Source organism: Alligator sinensis, unplaced genomic scaffold, assembly GCF_000455745.1.
Source record: "Alligator sinensis unplaced genomic scaffold, ASM45574v1 scaffold511_1, whole genome shotgun sequence".
NCBI lineage: Eukaryota > Metazoa > Chordata > Crocodylia > Alligatoridae > Alligator > Alligator sinensis.
Window position 1 is genome coordinate 1,839,330 of NW_005842114.1, and position 9,176 is coordinate 1,848,505.

Genomic DNA, 9,176 nt, shown 5'->3' on the forward strand with positions numbered 1-9,176 from the left:
TTTCAAGCCTTCGCAAGCGTGCTTGTTTGATGATTGGTTATAAGGGAGTGACGCAAGAAGTTCTTTACTGAGCATGTCTCTATACCTGTGTTCTAGCCATGTATCTCATTTACATACATGTGTGTTTCATTAGCATACTTTTTCCCCACCTAGGGGTGTGATTTTTAGTATTTTAATGAGCCCTTTAACCCAGTACTCTGTTTCTTCTTTTGTTTTCAAGCCCCCCTTATCTAAGACTGTCTCCTCCTTATCATTGCAGATGGGCATTCTTCACATAGCATTCTCTTCTTCTTCATCTTCGAGTAGAGGTTTCTAGGTCACTCCTTACAGGTACAACCCTCTAGCCAATTTGCCGCCCACCAGACTGTGTAGTCATCCAAGTCACAGCCTCTTAACTTGTTCACCAGTATGGTGTGGGATACCGTATCAAAGGCCTTCCTGAAGTCTAAGTAAACGACGTCAACCACTACTCCTGCGTCCAGGTGTTTTGTAACCTGGTCATAAAAAGAGACTAGATTAGTCAGGCATGATCTACTTGCTACGAACCTGTGCTGGTTTCCCCTCAGCATAATTTTTCCTTCTGGGCTCTCGCAAATGTGAGCCTTGATAATTTTTTCAAAGACTTTGCCTAGGATGGAGGTGAGACTGACTGGCCTATAGTTGCCTGGGTCCTCCTTCCTCCCCTTCTTGAAAATGGGGACCACACTGGCCCTTTTCCAGTCCTCCAGGACCTGGCCTGTGAACCACGAGTGTTCAAATATTCCCACCAGTGGCTGCGCAATGACGTCAGCCAGTGCCTTCAGTACCCTCGGATGGAGCTCATCCGGGCCTGCCGACTTAAACGCATTGTTTAGTTGTGAGGGCTGTGAGACTTGTTGCGCTCTTCCCATGGAGCCAGTAAGTGCCCACATCCTGAGGTGACAACAAGCATCTCCTCTGAACCCTGCATCTTCATCATACATCTAGCAGCTGAAACTTGTGTCTTTATCCAGAAGCATCTTGTTCAGTTCCTTTTACTAACACTGCTGAATGGTACCAGGGATGACCCAAGGGCACTGGGGTCCCTTAACAGATATGTTGATAGTATTAGGCTAAAGAATTTCAGCTTTATTTGAACATATCCACTCCTGGCTAGGGGGCTGCTTGAAATGGATGAACAGCACTGCTGTGTCCTGACCCTTTCATTTGCGGGGGCTGTCTTTGTTTGGGAAGGCAACATCATTTGGAAAGAGCATGGGGTTGAGTTAGGAGTTCTTGAGTTCTAATCCTGAGTCAGCTACAGACACACTGACTGGCCTCAAGGAAGTAGCTTCTACTTTCTGTCAAACAGGGATAATAATCTCCATCCAACCACCTCCCAGGGGTGTTGTGAGGGGATGTTAATATGTGTACGTTGCACTGAGCCTGTGAAATGCTGCAGAAATGCCAAGTATCATTCTAACATTGCAGTCAGGAGAATGGAAGGGATTTTCTTGGGTTACTACAAGCAGCCAGATGGGCGACCTTATGCCTGGGCTTCTGGACATGAACAACAACTAATTTGCCAGGGAAGCAGTCAGAGTTGGCAGGTCTGGGATACAAGATGGAAGAGAGCACAGAATTCATAGCTGGGGGAGAGATGTGAGGGCAGATCAGTGAAATTCAGTTATCTCCAGGTTTGCATGATGCAGAGACTGGAGAAGAGAAGAGAACAGGAGAAGGCAAATGGCTGAATAGCTGAAAACAAACGCAGAAAAAAGGGCAAGATAAGAGAGGGGTAGGAACAAGAAGATGCAGTCTGAATGACATGTTGGAGCCAAGAGCATTCTGTTGCTCCATTTATTGTGCAGGGAAGGGGTTGTGAAATGGAATCAGATAATAGCACAATTATGGCTTCCCAGCAATGACAGCCTCTTTTGTGTGACAATTCAGATTGTGCTATAGGAAAAGTGTATGTGGGAAGGTGGCAGTGGCTGTCAGTTTTCTTGGGGTCATTTTACCAGACAGACCTACTTGTGAATAAGAATGCATGATATAGACTGTCTTAAGACATATTGGTGTGGGCTCTCTGCACGATAGAGGAAATGAAAGCTTAGGGGACACCGTAAGGTCTGCTGAGGCAAGACTGTTTAGTGAATATATAGGGGATCGTGCACTGAAGCTGCCAGACACAGAAATCTCCTCTGTTCCATTGGGGTGTGGACATTCACATGGGTGGAAACATTGAGTGGACACATGACTTGTAGCTCTATTGAGCTATTAGCCACTCCATTCCAGGCTAAAGTTGACTCTGAAAATCAGGCATAAATATACATGGCTGCAAATTACACTAGTGCATGGGTCTGAGGTAACCATTTGCTAAGTGCAAGGAGGCTTTCCTGCCACCTACCAGTAAGGCAGTGTAAGAGTCCTTATTACAAACAGCAACCAAGTGAGAGTTGGTTGTCCATTCTGGGCATCATTGTAAGGGACTTGTTATATATTACACTTAGCACATGTTATATTTAGACAGTAGGAAGCATTAATACAACTTAGAAAGTTTTCTCAGCAGTCATACGTTAATGCTTACTACAATCCAAATACAGATTGTCGTACTATACTGGAGAGTCTTGGCTCCAGTGTGATCCCAGGGCTGAGACTCTCCTGCCTGGGATCCCACAGAGCTGGCTCCAGGGATTGCATCTGAGCTGGTGCAGAAACTTGGAGTGACACCAGCACCCAGCTCCTGCACTGCACCAGAGCCAGTTCAAGACTCTGGTGTGGTATGGGGGCTGGGAGCAAGACCAGCACAGCATGGGAGCCAGCACCTGTACTGCACTAGAGCCTTGAGTCTCCTGATTGTATTACCTCCATGAGACAGACTGATATTGGCTCAACCCATGTTAGGTAATATGATCTGGAGTTATTCCTTTGCAGAAAAGGCTTGACTTTACTACACTGCAATAGCACTTAGCACATACCTCTCTGCTTGACCACTCAGATGCTAGCATTGTAAGTGCAGTTAGCCTGTGTGAAGTGTCATGTGTAACAATGCCCTCATTCAAATTGACATTGGTTTGCATGTCAGTGTCACTTCTGTGAAGGTGTCCTCTGCTTGTGCCTCCCGTTTCTTTAGTTTACAGATTAATTAGTATGCTTTATGCTCTGATCCTCTTTTCTGCTGTCCTGGTGTTTGAGGTCAACCTTAAATTTCCTCTGCTCTTGAATTGTCTCACCCTGAGCCTGTATAAGCCACTCCAATGTTGCTCAAACTTTTGGCCCTGCAGGCCAGATAAGTGGCATGGGTTGGATTGGGCCCTGTTGGGACAGATGTTGCCCCTGCTGTCCAGGATCAGTGCCACTGCTCCCCCACTGCCCAATTTCCAGACTTATTGAGAGCCTCACAGGCTAGATGACATGGCACCAAAGGCTGGATCTGGCCTGTGGGCTGAGGCTTATGCATCCCTGGTCTAGACCCTAGTTCCATGCTAGCCTGCTTCTGTTGTTCATATTTAGTAACACCTTTACCTCAGGTGTACTCATTTCCAGCAGGTGGATCATTTCCTAGGTACATGGCCCATATTTCTGTCCTGCTGGTTGGATCAAACCTGTTAGTTGATTTTTGTATACCCTTTTCCCTGTTCATGTTTTCTCCTGCATATACAGATGTGCCTTGCTCAGTCTAGTTGGCAATATTTTGAGCACCAGATCTTCTCTCATCATTGTTAATCCCTTCAGAAGTTGACAAGATTTAAGGCAGCTGTTGAAGCATATTATAATCTGATTATATTGTTAAAAATTGGCTGTTGAAAACATGCATTATTATTTCCAGACAAAATGTTTTATTAGGAGTGAGTTAAAAGAATGATGAAAAATGTCTTACATTTGCAACTTGTCTAACTTAATTCCAACCATATATTTGGTGGATATCAACCCCCCAAAATCCTTGCTTCTCATAATTTCTGGATCATTATGGCTACAACATAACTCTAACACTACCTTAAAATTGTAAGGATGGACTTATTAGAACAAATATTGTTTGAAAAAAGTGCTATGAACTTTGAACATTTCAAGCATTAAAATAAAAGTATGAAAGTCTAGAAATTCACCTTTAACCCTATCCCATACTCCACTGCAAGGAACATTGTCTAATGATGATATGGAATGGTTTCAGTGAGAATAATGAAAAATATAGGTCTGAAGAGATGTAAAGGGGCAATCTATTCTGATGTCTCTACTCAGGAATACCCTTGTGTGATCCTCTTTGCTTACTTCCATTTCTTCTACATCCAGCAAGGAAGACCCTGGCTTACATATACATTGGAGGCTGACCAACTAAGATTGTTGCTTGGCCAGAGAAAGAATTATGTTCTGTGAATGTACATCTGGACCTTCTATGGCAAAGCAGAGTGTGATTGGTCTTTCTGCTCTGTAGAAACAAATGACAGATGTAGAAAACTTAATGTTTTTCTTGCTCTCCTTGATTTTTATTTGACAATGTGATTCATAGTACTTGAATGGCAGCTAATGTTAGTTACAAGAAGAGTCACAGAAGGACAGGTGTGAGGCTATCATGGTTTATTCACCACAGGGGAAATATGGAATAGGCAGAGTTAGAGTTGTTGTATATGACAGGCGAGAGGTGATGGCAGTGTTTCTGCTTGTAACAGTTGGCTAATAAAGGCTGAAACAGAGGAGAAATTGGAGCTGATGTGTTTGCTTTGAAGCACAAGTGTAATTCAGAGAACAAGGTAATCAGCAAGGGATATCAGAATGGGTGCATGTGGACACTGGAGTTTTGCCAAAAGATAAGGTTTATACAGCAAATGTGTCTTGGGAAGATAGGCATAGGATGGACAAGGATCTGGAGAAAGGACAGAGCTAAGGTTGAGGAAAGTTAACTGAGTTTCAGATATTCAGTTGATTTTTTTTTTCCAAACACTTAATTGAAAATTTCCAAGCTTTAATCATATTTTTAAATATTATAAGGTTCCACTGAAGTTATTTTTCTAGTAATTAACCTGTGTTTTATAGCCTGAATTTGGCTTTAAGCAAGTCTTTGCCTGGAACTTTCCTCAATTTTTCCTAAACTAATAATTCTGATATGTTAAAAATGATATGTATGACACTGCTACAGTTTATCTAGCTCCATCTGCCTGCCAACATTAAGAACAATTTCTGTATCCTGTGTCTGTTTGTCTACCTTGGATATGTATAAGATCTCTATGAAATCTAAATACTTCATCATCCTTAATATATTTGTCATTTTAAAAGGATTGTGAGTTGTTATGCCCATTTTACAGATGGAGAACTGAGGTTCAGAGAAACCAAATGAGTTTTCATAGAGTCATTGAAGTTAAGGTGCTAAATTGTCTAGTTGCATCTCCTCTATATCATAGACCATTACATTTAACCCAGTTGCTCCTGTATTAACCATCATAACTGGTGCTAGACTAAAGCATATTTTCCTGAAAGGCATTTGGTTTTCATTTGAAGGTATTGAAAGGTGAAAAATGCAATACTTCTCTTGGGGGTTTCTCTCAGTGATTGACCAGCCTTTTTGTTAACATCTGATATCTCATTTCTGTTTGGCTTTGGCTTCCAGGCATTGGTTCTTGTGCCTGCAGGCTGAAGAACCCCTTAGTACCCAGTATTTTCTCATTGTGAAGGTACTTATGCATTGCAATCAAATCCATTCAATTGTCTTTCTGGCCAACTAAACAGAGCATGCTTTTTATATTTCACATGGTAAGACCTTTATCTCCAGCCTTTATATCATGTCTGGACTTCTTTTCTGCTTTTTGTGCAATTTTTCAGCTTCTTTTTAAAACTGTGGACAGCACAACTACATGCTGGTTTCTGCAGTACTATGTATGGACAAATCACCTGCTTGTTCCTCCTCGCTACTCCCCTGCTGATGCAGCCAAGAGTTACAATAAGCCTTTGTGCCATAGGCTTGTACTGGAAGCTTAAGTTCAGTTCTTTTTCTCTATGAGCCTTAACTCATTTTCAAACTGCTTCCTGGGATACCCGATATTGTTGGTATGGTCTCCATTTCTTGTTCGTAGTTCAGTCAGCCTTTTGGCTAAAATAAAATGGGCTGTTTGGGTGGCATTTGAATCTCTGGTCCTTTTGGCCCAGTGATGAGACAAGGCTCTGGACTTGGACCTTAAATTGGATATATATATGTTTTAATACTAGCTGATTGCCCGTCAAGAATGATGGGGGGTGGGGATGGAGCCCCTTTCCTCGTGCTGCTTGCGGTCTGGGCCTGTTTCCCCCTCCCCGCTGCAGTGGCGGGGGAAGGGAGGAGTGGGCCTAGGTCTGGAGCCAAACTTTGTGTCATGCAAGTTTTAGCAGCAGTGGTTGTATATTACTTTCTAGGTCACTGATGAAACTCTTGACTAGCATTGGGCCTGGTACCATTTCTCACTAGAAACATGCTATTTGATGTTGATTCCCCACTGGCAACTAGACTTTGAGAGGTTTCAGAAAGCCAGTTCTTAATCCATTTGGTGCATACCCTGTTGACAGCACAGAAAGGTAATATTTTCATCAGAATGTCAGAATATTTCCTGACAATTTTGCTGTCAGAAAAATGTCAGAATATTTTCATCAGAATGTCATGTAGACTTTCCAGAAGTCACACAGGAAGCATACGCTGGAGTTGGGAAGTGGACCCAATGCTCCAGAATAGCAGTCCTTCTCCAGTTGCATATACTGTAATTTTGTAGCAAACCCTGTGGAGTTTAATGAGCTCTTCAGCTGTTTCTATGACTATATTGCAAATTCTGTAGGAGTCCCTCCGGTATTTATAATCCCTACAAAATCCCTTGCCGTATTTAACCCCTGCAGGATTCTTTGCAGCATTAACTTCCCTTACAATATTCCCTGTAGTAGATACAACTCCATTAGAAATCCTTCCTCTCTTTAAAATACCCATGGGAGTCCTGGTGAGGTGAGAATCCCTACAATAGTTATAACAAGAGTCCTTGGAGTGGTTCTTAAAGCTCTTGAAGCCTTATGCTACAGACACCATCAAGCCTGCAAACTGGCTCAGGTCCAGTAGAGACAGGGAAAAGTCTGTAGCTCATGGCTGTGCTTTTTTGAATGAAAAGCCCTTGTTGTGAGTTCTAGTTAGAATGTAATAATTATACCTGTCCTGTTGCGGCTCTCCCACTTGCAAGTATGTTTCCTCAGCAGGGGAATGGAAAATAAATATAGCTTTTGAGAATTTAAAGAAGCATTGTTATTTTTTTTTTCTAAATATCAAGCTTTAATGCTGTAGGCAGACTAGGGCTACGAGGGCATCTCATGTTAGTGCCTGGTGCTTATGATTTCTCTCTCTTGCATAGCAGAGCCAGGAATAGTACAGTGGATGCAACCCCACAGGTCCCTGTTGTACAAGGTGTTGAATTACAACGGAGCACTTTCCAGTGGCAGGGGCTCTGGAACCGGTGGCACCTGCAGCTGTGGAGAGCTCCTTGGAGCATCTCCTCGTGCCTGTCAAGCAGCTTTCTCTGTTGTGTGGAGGAGCAGAGCAGGCTGTGTGTTATGATGGCTGAGAGGGAGAATGCTGCGCTAAAGTACCTACTCTAAATTCATGGCCATACAAGGCAAGCTAAATAGAGACAATCACACTTTGCCCTGAGGGTTAACTACCTGCTGCTGAAATACTAATTGCTGTGAATTGTGTCCATCAATTATAGCAAAGAGTTGTTTTATCTCTGTAGGCAAGTAGAAAATGGAAGGAGTCTGGACTATTTCAGTGAGGCACAGCACAGAATAATCCTTGGCTGATACCAAAGAAGGCTGGGAGATAGGATGATTTGGTAAGCTGGTAATGAATAAAACAGAGAGGCAGTTTAAATTGGGATTGATGGAAGGCTCTCTGCTACCACAGAGCACCTGTTTGCCTGTGGTTCTTTTCATCCAGTTCTCAGTGAACAGATTCCACTTGCAGAAACCATTGCCACAGCTGGTACTAAATGCCCCCTCCCCGCCCCCGTTGAGTGTTGTATTTAATTATCTAGCACCAAAAAGTGTGATAAGAAGCCTGAGCTCTACCCAAACAACACTTCATAACAGAACAGCTGGTTCTGAAAAGCTTATTCTAGAGCCTCTTAATGGTATGGTTTCCCACATCTTCCTTACCAAACGATTGTAAAAAATCACAACTAACAAACAGTAGTAAGATAATACAGAATTTCAAATCTTCTAACCAATATAATAACCAAACTAATTAGCGGTATTTAGAGTCCATCAGGAGCCCTTTGTTGCCCCATGGACCTTCTGATCTCATCTTCATCCCTAATTCTGTCAATCAGTCTGTTTGACCTTTGATCAGACTGTATGCTCCTTCTTCTCCCCAGTTTGGAGTGTACATAAATTATCTATGGACTTTGATCCACTCTAATTTTATAAAATGCTTGAGAGTCTGTGTCTGCACCCATCATCCTTTCTATCCAGTTTGTATAATCATCAGCTCTTGGCCTGGCGCATTTTGGCCAGGAAGTTTATGGTCGGTTTCAGCCAAGACTATGCTCCCTAAATCAACACATAAAACATTTTATATCTATGGACTAAGGTCAAGCCTTCCTTTTTGATTTGAAAGGATTTTCATTTACATTTGGTTAGCATCCATTATGAATAAGCCATTAGTCTCCAGTTTTGATCATGCTGTTTTAAGAGGATGACACTGGTACCCTCCCTGGAGGTGTCCCTCAGTAACTTAGTTTTATACTTCCATCATGGTACCTCATAACCGGGGTAACTTTACTTCTTTTAGGCTCTGAAACAATGAAGATTTGTTTCCCATGTCCATTAGGCATCTCTGGATTGTAGTGCTTTCAGGTTGCTCTTGTGGTCAGCTGGATTAGGAAGAAATTCCCCCACCAATCACTATTTCAAGGAATCTTTGTATCTCTTGCTTGTCTTCTGGGCCGATAGGTTGGTGATGGCCTTCACTTTAGTTTTCTACCTGTACACCTCGCTGTGTTAACTTTGTCATAGGGCAAGAGGAAATTTTCTGGAGGAATCAGCTGTGAGACTTTCAGGCTCTTTCACCTCTGTTTTGCACTCTGTTCTGCATTTCTTTTTTCTATTGAAAGGATGTCTTCAGATTCTTACTCAGCTTTTTATCCCCTGCTTTGTCAGTGAATCCACATTTTTGATAAGACACATGGCTTGATGCATTTTTTTTAACTGGATGAAGTACT